General features: G+C 39.6%; 1 pseudogene; it reads right to left on the bottom strand.

Annotated features, from left to right (window-relative positions):
- Nucleotides 1-316: 316 nt before the first annotated feature.
- LOC133092047 (protein YAE1 homolog) lies at nucleotides 317-13,808 on the bottom strand (annotated as a pseudogene).
- Between the last annotated feature and the right edge of the window lie 9,558 nt (nucleotides 13,809-23,366).

Genomic DNA, 23,366 nt, shown 5'->3' with positions numbered 1-23,366 from the left:
AACTGTAGTCTGATTCTTGTTCATTTCTGCTAATAATGAGTCCAAAAATGCTTGAGTTTGATCAGAAATTTGAAAATGATGACAACTGGAATTTCCGAGCATATCTTAAACCACATAAAAATTACCAGTGACAAAGAAAATAGGCTTATACTAAATAGTGTTCATTTTGAAGACATTTCAAACTTCCATGAAGGATAACCTTACAAGTGAAGAGTTCAATGTAGAAACCAGCACAAATTTTGGCTAGCTTGTTCAGAAACAAAATGTTCTAAGAATGTTCTGAATATTATTTTCATTATTAAAGTGAAGATAATTTTTATAGTTGTTTGATGTGCTGTAATATGTCTATTGATACTCCCAGCTGTTTTACCAAACTGGCTGTCTGTTCTAAAATCCAAATGAGGCTTGGGTTTTCAGAATGTGCACACTCCTGTGTTCTACAACATTCTAAAGATGAACAATCTACCCCACTAAGATTCTTGCTACAGTTTTTGTTAAACTCAGCATTATTTTCATAGAATCTTTCATCTTTAGCTTCATCAATCTTTTCCTCAGCTGGAGTTATATGACAAAGGTCCATATCCTGAATGGAGTCCAATAAATCTACAACATGGGGCTGTGGAGTGATTGATTTCAGATGTATGAGCACATAGTCTTCACACTGGCCAACTGCATCCAGAAGATTATTTGTTTTACTGATCAAAGCCGAACTATTATCATGAAGGTGACACCAGGAGAGCAAAGCACTCAACGTTGCACTGAGTTGTCCATAGTTTATAATGACTTCTGCACCTTCCTTATAACCTTGATTGAAACCTTGTTGAAGAGTAACTGCTTTGCCAGCATCTGTTCCATCTCTATAGCCTTCTTTGACTCGTCTCTGCATGTGGCTCCACCATTCCCGCTGCACCAGGACCGACTCGACAACTTCCTCGTCAAACACGTCCCCTCCTCTCCAGGACCTTGGACCAAAGGCACATGACTCTTTTTGAATTATGGTTTTCTCAGGGTATATGACCAGTAGTGGGATTGCTGTGTCATATGGTAGTACTAATTTTAGTTTTTTAAGGAACCTCCATACTGTTCTCCATAGTAGCTGTATCAATTTACATTCCCACCAACAGTGAAAGAAGGTTCCCTTTTCTCCACACCCTCTCCAGCATTTACTGTTTGTAGATTTTTTGATGATGGTCATTCTGTCCGGTGTGAGGTGGTACATCATTGTAGTACTGATTTGCATTTCTCTAATGATTAGTGATGTTGAGCATCTTTTCATGTGTTTCTTAGCAATCTGTATATCTTGTTTGGAGAAATGTCTATTTAGGTCTTCTGCCCATTTTTGGATTGGGTTGTTTGTTTTTGTGATATTGAGCTGCATGAGCTGCTTGTAAATTCTGGAGATTAATCCTTTGTCAGTTGCTTCCTTTGCAAATATTTTCTCCTATTCTGAGAGTTGTCTTTTCGTCTTGTTTATGGTTTCCTTTGATGTGCAAAAGCTTTTAAGTTTCCTTAGGTCCCATTTGTTTATTTTTGTTTTTATTTCCATTTCTCTAGGAGGTAAGTCAAAAAGGACCTTGCTGTGATTTATGTCATAGAGTGTTCTGCCTATGTTTTCCTCTAAGAGTTTTATAGTGTCTGGCCTTACATTTAGGTCTTTAATCCATTTTCAGTTTATTTTTGTGCATGGTGTTAGGGAGTGTTCTAATTTCATTCTTTTACATGTAGCTGTCCAGTTTTCCCAGCACCACTTCATAAAGAGGCTGTCTTTTCTCCATTCTATATTCTTGCCTCCTTTATCAAAGATAAGGTGACCATATGTGCGTGGGTTTATCTCTGGGCTTTCTATCCTGTTCCATTGATCTAGATTTCTGTTTTTGTGCCAGTACCATACTGTCCTGATGACTGTAGCTTTGTAGTATAGTCTGAAGTCCAGGAGCCTGACTCCTCCAGCTCCATTTTTCTTTCTCAAGATTGCTTTGGCTATTTGGGGTCTTTTGTGTTTCCATACAAATTGTGAAATTTTTTGTTCTAGTTCTGTGAAAAATGCCATTGGTAGTTTGATAGGGATTGCATTGAATCTGTAGATTGCTTTCGGTAGTATAGTCATTTTCACAATGTTCATTCTTCCAGTCCAAGAACATGGTATATCTCTCCATCTGTTTGTATCATCTTTAATTTCTTTCATCAGTGTCTTATAGTTTTCTGCATACAGGTCTTTTGTCTCCTTAGGTAGGTTTATTCCTAGGTATTTTATTCTTTTTGTTGCAATGGTAAATGGGAGTGTTTCCTTAATTTCTCTTTCAGATTTTTCATCATTAGTGTATAGGAATGCAAGAGATTTCTGTGCATTAATTTTGTATCCTGCTACTTTACCAAATTCATTGATGAGCTCTAGTAGTTTTCTGGTAGAGTCTTTAGGATTCTCTATGTATAGTATCATGTCATCTGCAAACAGTGACAGTTTTACTTTTTCTTTTCTGATTTCGATTCCTTTTATTTCTTTTTCGTCTCTGATTGCTGTGGCTAAAACTTCCAAAACTATATTGAATAATAATGGTGAGAGTGGGCACCCTTGTCTTGTTTCTGATCTTAGAGGAAATGCTTTCATTTTTTCACCATTGAGAACAATGTTGGCAGTGGATTTGTCATATATGGCCTTTATTATGTTGAGGTAGGTTCCCTCTATGCCTACTTTCTGGAGAGTTTTCAATCATAAATGGGTGATGAATTTTGTCAAAACTTTTTCTGCATCTATTGAGATGATCATATGGTTTTTATTCTTCAGTTTGTTAATATGGTGTATCACATTGATTGATTTGCGTATATTGAAGAATCCTTGCATTCCTGGGATAAACCCCACTTGATCATGTTGTACGATTCTTTTCATGTGCTGTTGGATTCTGTTTGCTAGTACTTTGTTGAGGATTTTTGCATTTATGTTCATCAGAGATATTGGCCTGTAGTTTTCTTTTTTTGTGACATCTTTGTCTGGTTTTGGTATCAGGGTGATGGTGGTCTTGTAGAATGAGTTTGGGAGTGTTCCTCCCTCTGCTGTATTTTGCAAGAGTTTGAGAAGGATGGGTGATAGCTATTCTCTAAATGTTTGAGAGAATTTGCCTGTGAAGCCATCTGGCCCTGAGCTTTTGTTTGTTGGAAGATTTTTAATCCCAGTCTCAATTCCAGTGCTTGTGATTGGTCTGCTTATATTTTCTATTTCTTCCTGGTTCAGTCTCAGAAGGTTGTGCTTTTCTGAGAATTTGTCCATTTCTTCCAGGTTGTCCATTTTACTGTCATATAGTTGCTTGTAGTAATCTCTCATGACCCTTTGTATTTCTACAGCATCAGTTGTTACTTCTCCTTTTTCATTGCTAATTCTGTTGATTTGAGTCTTCTCCCTTTTTTTCTTGATGAGTCTGGCTAATGGTTTATCAATTTTGTTTATCTTCTCAAGGAACCATCTTTTAGTTTATTGATGTTTGCTATTGTTTCCTTCATTTCTTTTTCATTTATTTCTGATCTGATCTTTCTGATTTCTTTCCCTTTGCTAACTTTGGGGGTTTTTTATTCTTCTTTCTCTAATTGTTTTAGGTGTAAGGCTAGGTTGTTTATTTGAGATTTTTCTTGTTTCTTGAGGTAGGATTGTATTGCTATAAACTTCCATCTTAGAACTGCTATTCCTGCATCCCATAGGTTTTGGGTCGTTGTATTTTAATTGTCATTTGTTTCTAGGTATTTTTTGATTTCCTCTTTGATTTCTTCAGTGATCTCTTGGTTATTAAGTGATGTATTGTTTAGCCTCCATGTGTTTGTACTTTTTACAGATTTTTTCCTGTAATTGATATCTAGTCTTATAGCGTTGTTGTCGGAAAAGATACTTGATACGATTTTAATTTTCTTAAATTTACCAAGGCTTGATTTGTGATCCAAGATATGGTCTATCCTGGAGAATGTTCCATGAGCACTTGAGAAGAAAGTGTATTCTGCTACTTTTGGGTGGAATGTTCTATAAATATCAATTGGATCTATCTGGTCTCTTGTGTCATTTAAAGCTTGTGTTCCCTTATTTATTTTCATTTTGGTTTATCTGTCCATTGGTGAAAGTGGGGCATTAAAGTCCCCTACTATGATTGTGTTACTGTCGATTTCCCCTTTTATGGTTGTTAACATTTGCCTTATGTATTGAGGTACTCCTATGTTGGATCCATAAATATTTACAATTGTTATATTTTCTTCTTGGATTGATCCCTTGATCATTATGTAGTGTCCTTCTTTGTCTCTTGTAATAGTCTTTATTTTAAAGTCTATTTTGTCTGATATGAGAAGTGCTACTCCAGCTTTCTTTTGATTTCCATTTGCATGGAATATCTTTTTCCGTCCTCTCACTTTCAGTCTGTATGTGTCCCTATGTCTGAAGTGGGTCTCTTGTAGACAACATATGTATGGGTCTTGTTTTTGTATCCATTCAGCCAGTCTATGTCTTTTGTTTGGAACATTTAATCCATTTACATTTAAGGTAATTATCGATATGTATGTTCCTATTATCATTTTCTTAATTATTTTGGTTTTGTTTTTGTAGGTCTTTTCCTTCTCTTGTGTTTCCTGCCTAGAGAAGTTCCTTAGCATTTGTTGTAAAGCTGGTTTGTTGGTGCTGAATTCTCTTAATTTTGCTTATCTGTAAAGGTTTTAATTTGTCCATCGAATCTGAATGAGATCCTTGCTGGGTAGAGTAATCTTGGTTGTAGGTTTTTCCCTTTCATTACTTTAAATATGTCCTGCCACTCCCTCTGGCTTGCAGAGCTTCTGCTGAAAGATCAGCTGTTAACATTATGGGGATTCCCTTGTATGTTATTTGTTACTTTTCCCTTCTGCTTTTAATATTTTTTCTTTTGTAATATTTGTATTTGTATTAAATACAAATATTTGTATTTAATTTTTGATAGTTTGATTAATATGTGTCTCAGCTTGTTTTTCTTTGGGTTCATCCTGTATGGTACTCTCTGTGCTTCCTGGACTTTATTATTTCCTTTCCCATATTAGGGAAGTTTTCAACTATAATCTCTTCAAATATTTTCTCAGACCCTTTCTTTTCCTCTTCTTCTTCTGGGACCCCTGTAATTCGAATGTTGGTGACTTTAATGAAGGGGAGAGGCAGCACGTCCAAAGGAAGGCCTCAGGAGTGTAGAGCTCCAGAGTGTGGGGGTAGAGCCCTGAATGAGGGTGTGTGGGTAGGGTTTAGGCCCAGCGTGTTGGAAGGGGTCTCCGAGTGTAGAGGTGGGGCCATGGGTGGGGGTGTAGGGGCGGGGCTTGGGTTCTGCATCCCAGGAGGGAGGCTTCGAGGGCAGAGGATTAGCCCCGGGAGCCCAACAGGCTCCCCACTGCCTAAGTGCACAGGGAAAGCACTGGCCACGTTCCTTTCCATTCCTTCATGCCCCTCCCACACCGTCTCCCCCAGGGTCTCCCCTGTCACCACTGGACCCCTAACCATGGGTGGGTTCCACTGTGTGTAGTAACTCCTCCCCTCCCCCAGCCACCCCTCAGGGGTGCCAGTCCTGGAGGTCCAGCCTTTACTTTTGCTCCCCCTTCCCTCCCTCCCACTCCCTCAGGACCCGAGCAGCTGGAGGGGGCCTCGGTGGGCAGAGGATCAGGCCCGAGATCTCAGCAGGTTCCTGAGGCCCCAGTGGGCAGGGGAAACCTGGCCATGCTCCATTTCGATCCTCTGCTCTCCCAATGGTCCTCCAATATCCCCCTCTCCCAGCCGCCCCTCAGGGGCGCCAGTCCCGTTCCCGCCTCCAATTCACTCCCCCATGCCCCATGTCCTACCCAGTCACTGGGGGTTCTTCCCATCCCCTTAGGTGTCCGTGGTCCCCCACTGGTGCCTGGTAAGTGACCTAGTTGTGAGGAGATGCGAATTCCGTGTCCTCCTAGTACTCCATCTTGACCAAGCTTTGTTTTTTTTATTACCAAAAAAAGCCACCAGGAAAGTTATTTTTGTCTAGTGTGAAATTTTTAAAAATATACTTTTCTAATGCTGTGTTCTTTTGTTATTAGTCATGTGCCACTTTATTCCACAAAAATTTTTTTTCAAGTACAGAAATAAGAATGAAGGAATAACTAGGAAAGAAGAGGTAGAGTGAAGTCAAGAGTGAGTCTTATACAAAAAGAAAGGATGCTGTGAGGTCCTACTTAATAAGGGATCTCAAAATTTAGGTTTGATAGCTCCAAAAGCAGTACTTACACAAACGATATGAGAAAACATTATAGAGCTGTAATTTGGATTTTTGAGACTGGTCGTAGGATGGGAAGACAAGACGTAGATGATTAAACTTCCAGTTGGATCTCAGAACAAGAGGCAATGGTATGTCTTGGGGGAGATTCAGCCAAACCATTTTTCTCAAAGTATTTGTTGACAAGTATGGCCTTGAGGGATGGCAAGTGGTACGAGAGAAGAACAATATGTGGAAAAAATGTCTACATTGAAGGAGAATAATTGACATAGATCATCAAAAACACAACTTATCTGAATGTCCACAAACAAGGTATGAGTATGAAGCTCCACCTCTGGAAATGAGAGGAAAGCTGGTCATTAATCATTAATGGTGCATGTGAAGCTCATCTCTTCCAATCTCACCTAACCTACCTCTCTTTGGCATTATGCACAATTTACTGTTTTGAAGAATTATTGGATCCTTTTCTTTACCATGCATCAAAATAAAATAGGTGGAAGTTTGGGGGAAATGAACATAGAGAAAGGTTTTTCATAAAGTATACCCTTTTCCTGCAGGAAGAAAGATTTCAGGGTGGATCAGTAGGAACCAATTAGAGAAGCTGAATTCTTGGGAAGCAACAGCAAAGAAAAGTAAACCACCAACATTTTTCTTGGCTCAAGTGCAGATGGCTTTTGTTGATTGCTTATTTTCTTTCTTGCTTATTGATGTTCCACTTTATTTCACAAAGGACTTGAGATAGCTTTCAGAAAACACGCAGAAAGATAAAGAGTTGAAAAAGTAATGGCAAAGGGAAAATATAAGTGTGTAAATCAAAGCTAAGAGGAGAGATTAATACAGAGAAATATACATTATTCAGTGCTACCCACCACTAGAGTCAATAAAAATTTTTAGGCTTCCTTCCAATCAAAGTCAGGCAGAGAGAGTTATGAAACCCATTTAACATTGTATCCTTAGTGTTTAAAGTACGTACTTTAAAAAAAGTTTTTAGAAGTTTGTTTGGTAGATGACTTTTGCAAGAAGGGGCGCTAGACTGTAACCCCTTCTCAATAAACCAGACTAACTGATTCTTTCATGGACCACAAAGACAATCATAAAGTTGCTGTGTCTTTCTCATTTTAAAAATAATTTTAAAAATAATTTTATAGTGTGTATATGTATCCATACCAATGTATAGTAATGTTGAGGAAGGTCTTATATGCCGTTTAAATTTACGTAAATTGTATAATGCTACGTCTTGCTGCATTTACTCGTTGTTTCTGAGGTCTATATCCATGTTGACTTAGTTGACTACAGATGGTACCTGATTTAAGATGGTTTGATTTACAATCTTCTGACCTTGGGATGGTGCGAAAGCAATACATATTCAGTAGAAATCATATTTTGAATTTTGAATTGTACTCTTTTCCCAGGCTAGTGATACCATACTCAGTATCCTCTCGTGTGGCATCAAGCCCCAGCTCCAAGTCAGCCATGCACATGACCATTCTGTTTTCCATGTTCAGTACAGTATTCAATTACATGAGATAGTCAACACTTTATTATAAAATAGGCTTTGCGTTAGCCCAACTGTAGGCTAATGTAAGAGTTATGAGAATGTTTAAGGTAGGCTAGGCTAAGCTATGATGTTCAGTAGATTAGGTGTATTAAATGTATTTCAGTGTATGATATTTTCAACTTACAATAGGTTTATCAGGATGTAATTTAATACAGGATCTGTATTTAACTGTTATATAGTAGTCCATCATATGAAAATATTACCATTTATTTGTTTAGGAATTTTTCATTCAAATTGTGCCATTATACATATTGCTGCAATAAATATCTTTGTACATATTTTCTTGTATAAATTTAAAAGTTATTTTGAAACATGAACTTAAAAATTTAATTGCTGATTTGGACTGTATGCACAAGAGAAAAGATATTGCCAAGTTGCTTTCCAAAATGTGGTTGTATCAATTTATACTCCCAACAGTGTATGATAGCTACTGTTTCCTTGAATCCTTACTAACTAGAATCTCTCCTCTCTCCCCCACCCACACACACTCACCCTAATCTGAGAGGTATAATATGGCATGTCATTACAGTTTTAACTTGAATTTCCTTAAGATTGGAAATTATTTTATTTGAATTTCCTTTTCTGTAAATGGTCCATATGTATAGCTTATTTGATTTTTTTCTGTTGGGTTCTAGGCATTTTTGTTGTTTTGTTTTTGTTTTTGTTTGTTTTTTTTTAAAACATCTTTATTGAAGTATAATTGCTTTACAATGGTGTGTTAGTTTCTGCTTTATAACAAAAAGTGAATCAGTTATACATATACATATGTTCCCATATCTTTTCCCTCTTGCATCTCCCTCCCTCCCACCCTCCCTATCCCACCCCTCTAGGTGGTCACAAAGCACCGAGCTGATCTCCCTGTGCTATGCGGCTGCTTCCCACTAGCTATCTATTTTACATTTGGTAGTGTATATATGTCCATGACACTCTCTCACCCTGTCACATCTCACCCCTCCCCCTCCCCATATCCTCAAGTTCTAGGCATTTTTAAAATTATCTTTGGTTGGGTTTTATATATACCTTAAAAAAATCTGTTGAAATTTTGTTTTGGAATTACATTAAAATTATATATTTATCTGAGAGAAAACAGACATCCTGACAAAACCATCCTCTTTTCATCCATGAACCTTGCATATTGCTTTGTTAGTTCAGGTTTTCTTTTATGCCCTTTAAATATTTTGTTATTTTCCCAGTGATGGTCTTCCACATTTTCTCTAAATTTATTCTTAGATACTTATAGCTTTTGTGAGAATAGTAAAAGGTGTCTTTTTCCCTATTGCATTTTTGTTGGTTGTTGCTGATGTATAAAACAATATTAATTTTTATGTCAATTTCCAGCAACATGTCCATCTTATTCAGGGGTTGGAGGTTCACCCTGGTTTACTAGAGACACAATTATATCATCCACAAACAATGATGATTTGTTTTTTCCATTTTGATCCTTATCCCTCTCATATATTTTTCCTTGTCTTAGTAGCATTGACTAAGACCCGTCATTACTGTGGAACAGAAACGGTGACAGCACCCGCAAAAAAAAAAAAATGAAATTTACATCATACTTCTAAACAGCAACACTTGTAGCAAAAATACAAAGAGGTACTGTTTTAAAATTTTGAAAGAAAAACTTTTTGAATGCAGAATTTTATGTCTAGTTAAATTTTCATTCAAAAGTAACAGTGGAATATTCTCAGGCACACAAGATCTTAGAAGTTTTGTCACACACACACACACACACAAAAACCCAGTAGTGAAAATATTCTTGGAGGAAGTATTCAAAAAGAAGAGGAAACGCTTGAGGAGAACTATGACACATCCAAAATAACACTGTAAGAAATGAAGAAATTGGAGGTGAAAATTAAAATAGAATAGTGGTGAAGAAGGGTCACTGAGGTCTGGCTGCCTGGTCCAAACACTGGACAACAGGTATGAGATGTTTGACTCCAGGAAAGTTACAGAATAGCTTCATGCCTCAGTGTTCTCCTCTGCACAAAAAAAGTTACTGTGAGTTTATCAAGCCAACACCCTCAAAGTCATTCTGAATTTTTCTATATTTCTCACACCTGAGTCCATCTTCTAGAAAACCCTGTCTCTAGTCTCAAACTCTATCCAAAAGCTGTCCACTTCTACTTTTTGTCTCTCCTGCTTCATCTCTCACCTGAATTATTATAGAGCCTCCCAACTGGCCTCTCTGCTTCTCCACTTGGCCCCCATCTACCTACCCATAGTACACTTGCAACAAAGTGTCCTGGGTGATCATTTTAAAACATAAATCATAACACTTCAATCCTCTGCTCAAATTCCTACAAAGTAGAGATTTAAGTGTTTACAGTGACCAGGAAAGAGAGAGAAAGAAAGGAAGGAAGAAAGGAAGGAAGGAAAGGAGTGAAAGAGGGAAGGGAGAGAAGGGAAGGAAAGAGGGAGGGAAAAAATCAACTGCAGGCAGTAGTACACAGTTTTAATAATTACTCTCTCATAGATAATTTTGTTTCCTGTATAACCTAATTCATTCATCTTCCCCCAGATTATTCTGAAACAAATCTCAGACATTATATGTCACATCCTTTTAGTAGAAGTCATTCTAAAATTATTTTATTAAGTAGCTCTAAAAGATAAGAAGTCTTTTTTAACTAAATTATCACACCAAAAAGAAGGTATATATATATATATATGTATATATATAAATAACTATATATATGTATATGTATGTATATATATATATATATATCTGTGTGTTTGTATATATGTGTATATATATATGTATATAGTTGGTTAGTTTGAATCAGGATCCAAACAAGATCGCATATTACAATTGGTCAATATGTTACCCAAATCTTTTAAAAATTATAGCCACTCCCCATCCTTTTTTTGTTTTCCTTGTAACTATTTGTTGAAGACACTGGGTTGCTTGTACTGTGGAGTTCCCCACCATCTGGATTTTTATTATTGTGTCTTCATGGTATTATTTAGCTTGTTCTCTTGTGCTCTGTATCTCCTATAAATTGGTAATTAGATTTCCAGCATGATCATATTTAAGTTCAATATTTCCTGTAAGAATATTATAGGAGGTTTGTGGCACATACTGTTGGTTATCTCATGTTTGTGATTTTTATCAGCCATTGATACCCCTTAATATTAATATTAGCCATTGACAATTATTGCCCAAATCCATGATTTCATTGCAAGATGAAAAATGGTGATATTCTAATTTTGTCATTTCTTTTTCCATTAGTAGTAGGAATATTTGTCTATTAAAAAAGAAACCCCTTGTCAACTACTTGATAACCCTGAGATACAGTTCATAAAGGAAAGTCAGGATAAATGCTTATTTACTAGTAGTTTTCAAAATAATCAGTTGGTTCCCTAGCATCTTCCAAAGTATGATCAATAGGTTGGTTTTGTTTTGTTTAATTGTCATTGCGAACTCATAGATTTAAACATAATTAATACTTCAATTCATTGCCATAACATTCTTATTAATACTCAAACTGTCTTACATTCGGCCAGTGGGAACCTCTCTAAGTTGGTTCCTAAGTCCTCTTAACAGCTTTTTAGAATAAAATGGTATTTAGAGACCACAGTCTATGCCCTAGGAGCATTCCTTGCTAGTAGGCTGATCACTGCTTCTAGATCTTCTTGGTGGACAGAGTAGAACAATTTAAATATCCCATTAGTTCATATAGATACTTCTCATTCAAAATCAAGACTACAGAGGTTTTACCAACTGTACTTACATAAGTACTCATTTGTTTTATCCCATAGCACATACACAACCTAACAATACCAAACCACCACCAAACAATACCAAACCACCACCAAAAATTCTTCACCGAACACCAGTTTTGTTTGGTTTTGTAGTCCTTTTGTGCTTAGAGTATATTTCACTAGAGATGTACAAGTCAAATAAACTACTATGCTTTAAAGTCACTTGCAATAGTTTCTGTGTGGTTAGGCTGCCTACTCAATTCACATTTAAGCTCATCTGTTTCATTTACTATCAATTTCAAGTGTTAATTGTGCCGAATAATTGTGTAAAATATTCACATGGTTCCAAAGTCAAATGCACAAAACAAGATATGTTCAGAAAAGTGCAACTTCTGTTCCCTCTTTCTCCAAATTGGGAATCAATGTTTTTAACTTTTTAATTTACTTTGCACTTTTTGAAAATTATAAGCAAATACATACATTTTCAAAATCCTCTTTCTTAGATAAACCTACCAAATTCTTTCAAATACTTAATTCCTTCCTTAAAAATTTATGTTAGAAAATAGAAAAAAAAAGTGAAAGCTGCCTTCATCACTTTATGAGAAGAATGTAAAATTGATTCCAAACTAAGGGTCATGCCAGAGGAGAAATGTGTAGGGACATTCCACTTATAAAATTCACTACTTCACTAGATTGAAGGAGAAAATTTAAAAGACTATCTCAATTTTTTTATGCAGAAAAAAAATTTCATAAAATTTGAAAGCTGTTTATGGTTTATGAAAAGAATATCTCTTATCCACCTAGAAATGTCTAGTTAACTTAAAACAAACATTATGTTTAACAAAGAGACTTTAGCTGTATTCTAGTTACTGTCAGAAACAATACCGGATGCCTAGAAATATTAATAGAACCAAGTGATAAATCATTAGATCTAATAAGAGAGCTCAGAAAGGTGACCAGATGTAGGACCAAATAGAAGAAATCAATAGCAGTTCTTTATATACCACTCTTAAATGCAGGATATTCAACCCCTACAATTTCCTAGGTTTGCTGTAACAAAGTGCCACAAACTGGGTGAGTGAAAACAACAGAAATTTATTGTTTCACAGTTCTGGAGGCCAGAAGTCTGAAATCAAGGTGCCTGCAGGACCACACTCCCTCTGAAACCTGTAGGAGAGGATCCTTCCTTGCCTCTTCCTAGCTTCTGGTGGTTTTCTGGCTATCTTTGGCATTCCTTGGCTTGAAGCTGCATAACGCCAATCTCTGCCTTCGTTATCACGTGGTGTTCTTCCTGTGTGTCTGTCTTCATATGGCCATCTTCTTATAAGGACACCAGTCCTATTGAATTAGGGGCCCCCCCTACTCCAGTATGACCTCATCTCAGCTAATTACACCTACAATGACCCTATTTCTAAATAAGGTCACATTCTGAGGTCCTGGGGGGTTGGGACTTCAACATATGAATTTTTGAGGGGGGAAGACACCGTTCAACCCATACAATGCTCCTCTGCAGCAGAATATAGCAAGTGCCCTGAGAGTGGGCCAGGTGAAAGGCTATAAGAGGCAAGAGTGATGCCTTGTACCCCAGCACATTATGAAAGGCGGAGAGAGCACTTCAAATTGACTTTGTAGGGACTTCCCTGGTAGCGCAGTGGTTAAGAATCCACCTGCCAATGCAGGGGACACGGGTTCAAGCCCTGGTCCGGGAAGACCCCACATGCCGCAGAGCAGCTAAGCCCGTGCGTCACAACTATTGAGCCTGTGACCTAGAGCCCGCGAGCCACAACTACTGAGCCCATGTGCTGCAACTACTGAAGCCCACGTGCCTAGAACCCATGCTCTGCAACAAGAGAAGCCACTGCAATGAGAAGCCCACGCACCGCGACGGAGAGTGGTCCCCGCTCACCGCAACTAGAGAAAGCCCGCGTGCAGCAACGAAGACCCAAGGCAGCCAAAAATAAAATAAATAAATAAATAAATTTTAAAAACAAAAAGCCAAATTGACTTTGTAAATTTGGTGATGGCAGAAAGCATATTCCAGGTGGAGAAAAATCATCGAATTCTTTTTTTTTTTTTATCGAATTCTTGACATCAGAAATAGTGGAAGAAAGTGTGTGAGTTAATGCAAATATAGATTGAATGAAGAGAAATTGAAAAAATTAAATTCAGAAAAAAGGCTGAGGAGGTTTTGAAGGCATTGGTACTTGAGCAATTAGGAAATCGGACTCTTCCTCTTTTTGGCAGGAAAGAGCCTTTTGCAGGAAAGAGCTCGCTGCAGGAGGCCCCTTTTGTCTTGTCATGAACCTTAAACCAGGCGCCTCCATGCTCCACTCATCTCTGGCCCTAGCACACCTTTCAAATCTTTTGATCACACAACACCTTGACTAACCTGTTAGTTCTTTCCATAGATCAGAGAAGTAGAAATGAAGAATAAGTAATTAACAGATGACCAGATCTCTTCCCTACCTCCCGCTTCAGTCATCTCTTAAAAAAACTGTGTGAACAAAACAGCATCAAGAGAAAGATTGCAAGAAGTCGACAAGCCTGCACACAGTGGGGAATGACAACTCTGACCCCTTATCTCAATGACTAACTGAGATCACTTCTCTTTTTCCTTTTAAAAACTTTCATGGCTGAGCAGAATCTTTGGAGGTGGTTTCTGGGGGACACTGAGTCCACCAACTCCCCAGATTGCCAGCATTCTGATTAAAAGCAACTTTCCTTTCTACCAACATTTGCCTCTCTTGGGTATTGATTTTCAAGCAGCAAGCAGCCAGACCTGAGTTCGGTAACACTAGTCCAATCTCTACAGACATTCAGTTACTTGTTCTTTTTCTTTTTTTCACTCTACTGATTTGTGTTGAGTGACCAGCACAAGGTATTCCTGGTTCTGGAGACATAGCACTAAACCAGACTCTCATGACACTTGCACTAAATACGGGAGGGATCAGACGACAAAAGGCAAATTCCTGTCATTTCAGTATGGGAGAAATGCTATGATGACAGTCAAACAGAGCAAGGGCAGAAGGCATCTCTGAGGAAGTAGCTTTTGACTGAAGGATGACAAGGGGCCAGAAGTGCAAAAATCTAGGGAAAGTGTGTTCTAGGAAGATGGAACAGTAGGTGCAAAGGCCCTGAGGCAGGGAAGATTAACGAACAGACTGCCTGGAGCACAGAGTGAGGGAGAACACTAGAAGCCAGTAGCCAAGGACCAGATCACATAGAGACTTGGTCAGGAGAAGCCTTCAAATGACAATGAATTTTAAACAGAAATGCTAATATTCAATTCACGTTGTTCATGTCAAAGTTTGAGGGGTGTGGAAAAATAGAATAATATCACCAAATAATGTCAGCAAAGCTGATTGGTGGGGTGCCCAGAAGAGACCGGACTCTTGTTGGAGTCTCTTTCTTGATTTCACTGCTATTCCAAAAAAATAAAAATCAATAAGAGATGCTTCTGAATGTGAAAATATCTATACTTAAATGAAAAAAGACAGTCGTCTGCAGGGACAGGAATGGGACAGACATCTTGCTTCATACTTCATAAACTTCTATATTGTTTGGATTTTGCCAGTCTTGTATTCATATACTACCTGTGCCATTTTTTTAAAGTGTGGCTAAGATGGCAACAGCTTATTTTAACTAGTTCTTCAAAGACAGCATCAATTTTAAGTGTCTTAGCTGTAAACTCGTCCCAGTCATACCTCCCTGAGGTTACACCCATAACTATCTAATCAGATTTCAGGTGTTCCTGAATCTCCTTAATCATACATCCCCAGGCAGTTTCTTTGGATTATTTCTTCATGAACCGACGTCATCATGACTTTTTTTTTTCCTCTGAAAAAAATGGTGCAAAAATTTAAATGTACAAAAAAAGACGAACAGTGAAAAATAAATTTCCCTCCCTCTCCTGTCCTTCAGCCACCCAATTCCCCTCCCTTGTCATTATCTTGAGTATCTTCCTAAAGCAGCGGTCCCCCCGACCTTTTTGGCACCAGGTTTCAAGGTTTCCTGGAAGACAATTTTTCCACGGACAGGGCGAGCAGAGGGGGTTGTTCAGGCCGTAATGGGAGCGATGGAGAGCAGCAGATGAAGCTTCTCTCGCTTACCTGCTGCTCACCTCCTGCTGTGTGGCCTGGTTCCTAACAGGCAACCAACCGTCTGTGACCCTGGGGCTGGGGACACCTGTTCTAAAGCATAGTTTACCATTCTGTTCCTCACTTTGAAAGTAGTACATAGACAGCTGCTTCATTTTTGTTCATTGTTACATTTTATTCTTTTTCATCTATGTACTGTAACTTAACTAAGTCTTCCTTGGATGGATCTTTAAAGGTTTCCATTTTTTTTCCTTCTACAAATAACGCAACAAATATCCTGGTACACACATCATTTTGCCCCTGTAGGATGCATAGATTATATTAGAAATCTTCCTAATTTTATTCTTAGAAGTTAATTTTGATTCTAGTTTGAGGCTCCCTTAATACTCTGTGTTCTGTTTAAACTACTCCACCTTGGTGGGTTTACAATAAGAGTACGTGTTATGAACTGAATTGTGTCCCCTCAAAATTCATATGTTGAAGGTTTAATCTCCAGTGTGACTGTATTTGGAGATAGGACACTTTAGGAGGTAATTAAAGATAAAGGAGGTCATTAAGTTGTGAGGCTCTGATCCAATATTACAGAGGTCCTTATAAGAAGAGAAAGAGACACCAGGGATATTAGCACACAGTAAAAAGGCAAGAAGATGGCTGTCTGCAAACCAAGAGGCCTTAGTATAGAGAGGCCTCAGGAGGAACCAAACCTCCCAAGACCTTGATCTTGGACTTCCAGCCCCCAGAACTGTGAGAAAATAAATTTCTGTTGTTCAAGCCATTCATTCTGTGGTATTTTGTTATGACATCTTTAGGAAATGAATGCAGTATATACTCTTGGCAGATGATGGACTTAGAAGTTAGTTAAATTGTTTAGTATGTTACACCATATTTCTTAGTATTTGATCCTTGATATTTATGTAATTAAAAGCTAAATATTAGAATACTTTTTTCTTTATCACTGGAGGTTTAATTCAGTATCATATTATTTTAGATTAATTAGTCTAACAAATATTAAAAAACAGTTATTACTTAAATCAATTGAAAATGTAGGGTAGATTGAAGGCACCATGCTATTAGTTCAGGCTCTTGCCAAGTTCTAAAGATACTCTCATGTTGACGAAACCTGAGTCACTGACTAATACAGAAAGTCAGTAAGGGTCTGTTTTAACTTCAGGCATCTTTTTGAAAATTGGTCTTTTTTCCTCTGACAGCAAAGAGACCCATGAGTCAAGTCCAAAGAGAAATCTAAATAGACCAAATCTCACCTTTCCAAAGTGTAAGGTGTGTGTATGTATACATATATATATATATATATATATATGTATACACACACATATACACACACACACAATATACACAGTGTCTACTCAAACAGTATTTATTAGCAAACTATAGTATGTGCCAAGCCCTATGATCCATACAAAGTATGTTTGGGGTCTACAATCTGAATCTAATATTCCTCTTAGAAATGAAGGCAAAAGATCTTGATTAGATAAGTAGACCAAAACAGCGATTTTTTCAAGCCTAGATCTTTTTTGGTTTAGCCAACATAGCAAATTACACAGACCTGCTTCTTCTTGAAACACTCATGCCACTGGAATAGAATAAACACACCATGAATGGGAACAGAATGATTTATGAGAGAATTTAACCTGTAATTTCTTGGACGGCTCTTTTATGTTGTTATCAATTCCCTTTACCTTTATGCCTTACAGAGTGAAACAAACAACCTTAAAGGAAATGGTCAGTCCCTCACCTAATTGCTGTCCCTATTTAATACAAATTTTTAAATGGGCTACCTTGTACAGTATCCCATATCTCTCAGAAAAAAAGAATAAATGCCACCATATACTGTTCCATCACTCTGTCAGTCAGCTTAGGCTGCCATAACAAAATACCATAGCCTGGGTGGCTTACACAGCAGAGATTTATTTTCTCACAGTTCTGGAGGCTGGAAGTCTGAGATCAGTGTACCAGTATGGTCTGGGTTCTGGTGAGGGCTTTCTTCCTGGTTTGTAGACAGCCACCTTCTCACTGTGTCTTCACATGGCAGATAGAGAGCTCTGGTATCTCTTCCTCTTCTTGTACTGATCCCATCATGAGGCCCACACCTTCAGGACCTCATCTAAACATAATTAACTCCCAAAGACCCCATCTCCAAAGACTGTCACATTGGGGGTTAGGACTTCAGCACATGAGTTTGGGGGATACAATTCAGTCCACAGCAATCACCATTGTTATCTTGCCTATGTGTAATGGTAGACATTGTAGAAATTTATTGGGGTTTGTACTTGCCCACAAATACCCTGGCTGTCCCTACTCTGCCATTGTTTCAAGTCCTTACTGCTTGTCCCAGGATTACTGACATAGCTGCAGTTCTCCCCATGAACCAATTAACTCTGCAGGTTGCTGCACAAAAGTTCCTTCTTGAAAACCTTCACTGGCCTACAGCATTGCTGCATGTCAGAGCTCCACCACCAGCAGCTGCTGTGTGCTTTAAGCAAGTGATTTAACCTCTCTGTGCAATGGGCATAATAATAGTGCTTCTATCAAAACATGTAGTACATTCTTAGAAGAATGCCTGGCTTTTAAGGGCAACGTGTATGCTGGTCGGTGCTGTCATTGTAAATGACAGACCTAGCCTTTTCAGTGCTCATTTCTAACTATTTATATTGATATACTCTGTACTTAGGTCAAACTCATGGCTTGCTAGTTCCCATATGTGTCTTGAACCTTCCCATCCTTCATTTGTTTGCTCTACTTCTAGAATATCTGCCTCCAAACATCTTCACTTGTCAAAACCTTACTAATTCTTCAAAACACATCTCAAAATGTCATCTCTTTCCTGAAGCTACTCCACCCTTTGCACCCATTTCCCATCCAACCATGAGGAGTCCCTCCTGCCATGATACACAATATCATGGACTTTTGGTATATTTATTACTGTTCTGTCTTGCGTTCATGGTTATTTGTGTATGGCTGGATTGTAAATCACACCAGGGCATAATTATTTGTGTATCCTTGAGAGCCTCCGCCCATGGAAGACCATAATTAAAGCTAGTTTAATAAAAATAACTCTAATCATAAAACAAGGGAAACTGTTCAGAATTGATTTTTGTATTTTATTAAGAGATTTTTAGGGTACCATCTAGAAAAAACTCTATGGCCACAGGAAGGACAGAACATTTATGGTAAAAACAAGAAGACAATGCATAGACAGAAAAGAATTTAACAAAGGTGTAAGTCATTACCTCATTTTTCTGAGCTCAATAACCAAGATGTTCTCCATCTTTTTTCTTGGATGACATTGAATAAAATATCCACGTGACCATCTTAAAAATGGAAAAAGTTACTTAAAGTCAGAGAGTAAGAACCAAAGAGGAAAGTGCGATAAAGCCCAGGTGACAGAGAGACAGCGCAGAGCATACGGATGGATGGAGGGAAGCCTTAGCAGTGGGGGCAATCAGACGCCCCAGCAGCACCTGCAGACCAGCCCGCTTAGCAGCAGCATTGCTTCCGGCAGCAGCTCTCGTGCTGGCAGCAGCCCTTCCGCAGCCGCAGCTACACGGGCTGCAGCTCCAGGTGCAGCGATGGCGGCAGACCGCGGGGACGCTGCAGCAGCTCCCAGGGCAGCCGTAGCAGCAGGGGCGCAGCTGCCGCCACCCCAGCCGAGGCAGCCACCACACCTTCCACAGCCACAGCTGCCCGCGGCGTCGGTAGAGAGGACTCGGGGGAGGTGAGGAGGGAGACCCAGGAGGGGAGGGAGGTCTGATGCCGCCTTCTGCTGGCGAGGCTCTTATATACCATCTTCAGGGGCTGAGCCCAGAATACACAGCCTGTGCCTTGTAGATCCCACTTCCTAAAAAAGACCTCACGAGGCCTCTTACGTCCTCCCTTGTTGAGGTCTTGTCCAGTGAATATTGCTATTTTAACCTTTACCTCTCTCTGAAATCTATATTTGAATTAGAACACACGTCTAACAGTTTTGTGCCCGTAAGAAGTTAAATGTGCACGTACAATATGTTTTGCCCCAGCATCTAGAGTAGTGCCTGGCCCATTCTCAGTGTTCAACAGTCAGCTGTTGAATTAAATAAATGCCTGCAGTGAAGATTTTAAAACAATCTTCATTTTTTATAACCATGAGAGTCTGAATCTAGAGCCAGGTAAAAGTCCCATGTTTCTACATATACTTCTTAGTCATCGCGGGTTAGAAAAAGAAAAGATTGTTTTTCTCTCTACTGGGATTCATTACTAACCTCTAAGTTACAAAAACCTCTTTGAAAAATAAGTGAAAAGCCAGACCCAAAAAGGAGAGAGTCAGCATCCCTAAATGCATTCTATCTCATATTATACCTCACCTTAGAACACAGCTATGTTTTTTTCTGGCTCCCTGAGATTCTTTGTTCACCAGAAGAATTGCTTGATCATTAAAAATTACAAAACAACAACAACAACAGAAAACTTGTGTGATGTCAGATGCTAAAAATATAATTTTGTGTAGCCTACTCCTAAGTCATCTGCTGAGAGGGAAGTTCCTACTCGTTGTTTGTCTGTTAATTAATTGGGAAAACAAAAATAAGAAAGATTTCATCCGGTGGCTGGCCTTCTCTCATGCCTCTCCAGGTTTAAGACCTGTGGCCAGCCCAGCGTTTCAGCCCGATCATGGCCCAGGGGAATGTTTATTTGAAATGACTGGTCTCCATCTGGCTGGCTCTACCTGTTCAGCATTCTTCTTTCTCTCCAGGTAGCCTGCAGGTGTGAACAGTAGTCCATAGAAATAGCTCTTGCTTGACTGTCTTGAGAATTGAGGCCTGCCCGGCTGGTCCCGGGGCTCCAGGCAGCTCACAGGGGAGGGACCCACTGCACAGTCTCCCTCAAGACTTACACTGCAGCTTCGGGATCCGAGATGCCCGGGCTTTGGCGGGTCCGTGCTTCTCCCGGGATGTTGGTGTCCCTGGATTGACAACTGGCGCCTCTTTGACAAGCTTACCTTTTGAAAGAGAGAGGAAGAAGCCTGAAAATGCCCTCTTCTCACCCACCGGCAGGCTGTCAGGACTCTCCCAGCCCTCCAGTTCGGGTGCCCGGCATCGTGGAGAAACTCTTCCGCACTTGTGGGAACTCGAACCATCTACGATGGTCGCGTCTGACATGCAGGCAACGTTCTGAGGCCCCTGGGGCTGCTTTTTCCCTACACGTCGGCCATCACTTTTCTACGTCTGAACTAAAGATGTAACACACAACTATTTCATCCCTAACAGAAAACTCAAGGCTATGAGGCGGCTTGCTAAAAATAGCAAGTTATCGTGGCACAGGTACTCAAGAAGGAAGTAAATAAAAGGTCTTGTGAGATTCTTCTGTGGAAATTGGGCTATAAAAAGGGGGGCTGTCAGTATTTAAGGGACTCCCCGCACAGAAGGCGGCATCAGACCTCCCTCCCCTCCTGGGTCTCCCTCCTCACCTCCCCCGAGTCCTCTCTACCGACGCCGCGGGCAGCTGTGGCTGTGGAAGGTGTGGTGGCTGCCTCGGCTGGGGTGGCGGCAGCTGCGCCCCTGCTGCTACGGCTGCCCTGGGAGCTGCTGCAGCGTCCCCGCGGTCTGCCGCCATCGCCGCACCTGGAGCTGCAGCCCGTGTGGCTGCGGCTGCCGGAAGCAATGCTGCTGCTAGGTAGCCGATGGGCTCTGCCTCTAGGGTAAGAGACGCTGGGAGCTCAGCTCACAGCATTTGGTAAGACTCTCCTCCATCCCTCCTGCCTTCTTGCTCCTGTCCCAGGTACCTTGATGCCTTGGAACTGCTCTTCTGCCCCTTTTACGCTTAAGTTTCAGGGCTTGTTCTTTCCCTTCAGTGTGGTGTCATGATGACATCAATTTCTTCTCCCTGTATCTTCAGAACTTAGCATAAGGAGGTATTTATTCTCTGTCATCTTTGTAATCTTGTCTCCACTTGGAAAAAAAAGATGAAAGACCAGCATACATTACCAACATTAGTGCGTGGGAACACAGCCACTCGTGTCAAAAATCTATTTATATTATAAACATAACGAAGTAAAATCATGATAGGTAATATTTCGTTTTTTTGAAAACATTACATACGATGGATTTTTTGTTCTTTTCTGTTGTACATTTACTAACTTTTTCCCCGTTTCTATGTTTTGTAAAAAAAAAAAAAGGAACTCTTTCTTAATTAAAAAATGATCTTTCCTTATTCTACTGTGTCTCTCTGTTCTATGAGATGTATACCAGCCCATGGGTGAGGCCAATGGCACAAAAGACAAAGAGTGATACTCAAAGATCGGGATAGGTTTCAGTTAATGGATGATTGGTCCTCTACTGTCCTATATCTGGTTTTACAATAAAGAGAGAAATTTGGGGGGAAATCCCCAACCTTTAGTTGTCAATATCATTGAGGGAAGTTCCTGTGCTCTCCTACAGATGCTGTTGTGACGTCTGTGTCTGCATCTGAGTTCTGGTTTTAAGAGTTGACAGCCCCAGTGTGGCCGGTCAGAGCTTCACTCCCTTACTCTATGTGTTTTTTACTCACTCATTCAGCCAGCAAATACGTGCTGTATTAGGCCAGATATTCAGCCAAGCACTAGAGGTCTGAGGTTAAACAATCACTTGCCTTCAAGGAGTCAACATCAGAGAGGGAAATGGAGAGTCAATTACAACACAGCTTTCTATTTCAGTTTTCTTTGTCTGGTCACCTTTTCTCAGTGATTGATCCTATATCAGCAATTCAGATATTTTTGGGTACATTATTGCAGCCACTTTAATGAGTACCAATGTAAGAGACACTCAATTCACTTCCTGTATAAGCCAACCAAGGGAATAGTTGACACTTTCCACAGGGCTTTTCACCCAGCCTCCCAGCAACAAATGACACCGTTGACCACTCCCTCCTCCCTGATAAGCTCACCCCACTCTTTTTTTTCTCCTTCCTATTCAGCCTTCTCTGCGGGTCCTTTCCCGACATTGGTACCCAAGGCTCAGGACTTTGCCCTCTTCTCCATCATTCTACACCCTCATCTGATCTCTACTCTATTTTCTTCCCCATAGTACTCACCACTTTCTAACATACCATAACATTCATGACTTTATGATGCTTACCCTTTGTCATTCTCTCTGCCTCACCCCACACCCAACTAGAATGTACAAAGATTCTCACTCTTGCTCACTGACTTTTCTCTAGCACCTAGAACAGTGACTGGCACATAGTAAGTACTCAAGAAATAGCTTCATAATGAACAGATGATTTTTTTAAACTTTTTTAATCATGGAAAATGTCAAACACACACAAAAGTGGAGAACAGTACAAGAAATTCCTAAGAACCATCACCCAAGACAACAGCTGTTAACACATGGCTCCTCCCTTGTCATCTACGCCCTCACCCACCCCCCTCCCACCAGTGGATCATACAGAATGGTGTCCTCACATCATCACCTCAGCAAACATGTTTAGGTTTCTATGAATGAAAGAATTCCTCATCATCTCTCTCTGGCTTAGACTATGGCTAAGAGATATCGGAGAAACACAGCAGTAAACTTCTCAAGGTCCAATGTGAGGAGGCCTCTCAGGGAGAAGTGTAGAGGGAATACATGACACCCTCACCTTTGAGAAAATTTCAGTTTTCCCTGGCCACTCCTGTGGTGCATCCTGGTAATTTATAGGCAGACTTCTTAAAAGTCACAGGAGGATGAGGATGGAAAATCTAAGCCAATAGGACTTAGTGACCCAAGACACCTGGGGAGACTTTTAATCAATTCCATTTTCACTAGGAGCCTTTAGAAACCA

Source organism: Eubalaena glacialis, chromosome 1 (assembly GCF_028564815.1).
Source record: "Eubalaena glacialis isolate mEubGla1 chromosome 1, mEubGla1.1.hap2.+ XY, whole genome shotgun sequence".
Classification (NCBI taxonomy): domain Eukaryota; kingdom Metazoa; phylum Chordata; class Mammalia; order Artiodactyla; family Balaenidae; genus Eubalaena; species Eubalaena glacialis.
The sequence above is the reverse complement of the archived record's forward strand: the minus strand, read 5'-3'. Positions and strand labels throughout refer to the sequence as shown.